Raw genomic sequence first — 1134 nt, 5'->3', positions numbered from 1 at the left:
GAAAAGGGTGCTAGGATCTGATATGAGATTGAAGAAGACATGTGCAAAACCAGCAACTTATCTGAACATTCAAGATAAATAAGTAAATAACTCTAAAGTGCAAATACAATGTGTCTCTTCACCTTTAAAATGCACTTTAAATAACAAAGAAAATGTGCTTTCCCCTATATCACAACTACTTTGTAAACACTAATTAATTAATCCTAATAATACCCTTGTGAATGTGAATACATATTTTCTCTCTGTGGTCCACAAATGAGAAAAGTATAATGCTAATTATGTGCGTTTATAAAACTATTTCCCCCTTAGGGGTTCAGGGTGACTTACTATTTTGAAATCACTAAAATGACATTAATTACTAGTATAACAATACCTCTGTGAGGTATTTAAAGCTACTATTAGGTAAGTTTAAAGTTTAAAAACAAAGAACAAACGTTATTGTGCATTTCACTCTTCCTAAAAATCGACCTATACAGCAGGATAATCTAGGTTGGGTGATAAGAACTACAGTAACACTGAGATACTATTTTGGAAATATAAAGATATTATACAGGTGCTTTATTTTTTTTTTCTTTAAAAACATACACACACACAAAAAAAAACTGCCTTCAATAAAATCTTCAAATTTTCTAATCAAAAGGAAAGGAAACAGAGGAGACACAAAGAAGACAGGAAGTTAAAGAGAACAATAACTGTGTAGACATCCTATATAATAAAAGGCTAATATACAAATCGACTGAACAGCAGAAGACAGGTCGCTATGATGTGCACTGACCACCAGGGGAAAGATGCTCCACACAGGAGCTGCCTCCTGATGGTCAGTGTGCTCCCACAGGGGGAGCACTGCTCAGCTACAAGGAGGGCTGACAGCTGGTGAGTATAGTGGCTCCCCTCCGTGGCAGCACTAAGGATGTCTGACTGACAGACATCCATCCCCCAAGGGCTCCCAGGCTGTGAAAGGGTGCAGGCCAGACTGAGGGACTCCCTCCCCCATCTCCCACCCCAGCCCAGAGTGCACAAATGTCATGCACCGGGTCTCTAGTTCATTAATATAGAAATATCTACTTAGTTCTGATGATGAAGTAACCACTATTCTAGGTTCATGGAATATAGAAATGAGCAACATAAAAACAT

The sequence above is a fragment of the Myotis davidii genome, unplaced genomic scaffold, assembly GCF_000327345.1.
Source record: "Myotis davidii unplaced genomic scaffold, ASM32734v1 scaffold115, whole genome shotgun sequence".
Taxonomy (NCBI): Eukaryota; Metazoa; Chordata; class Mammalia; order Chiroptera; family Vespertilionidae; genus Myotis; species Myotis davidii.
The sequence above is the reverse complement of the archived record's forward strand: the minus strand, read 5'-3'. Positions refer to the sequence as shown.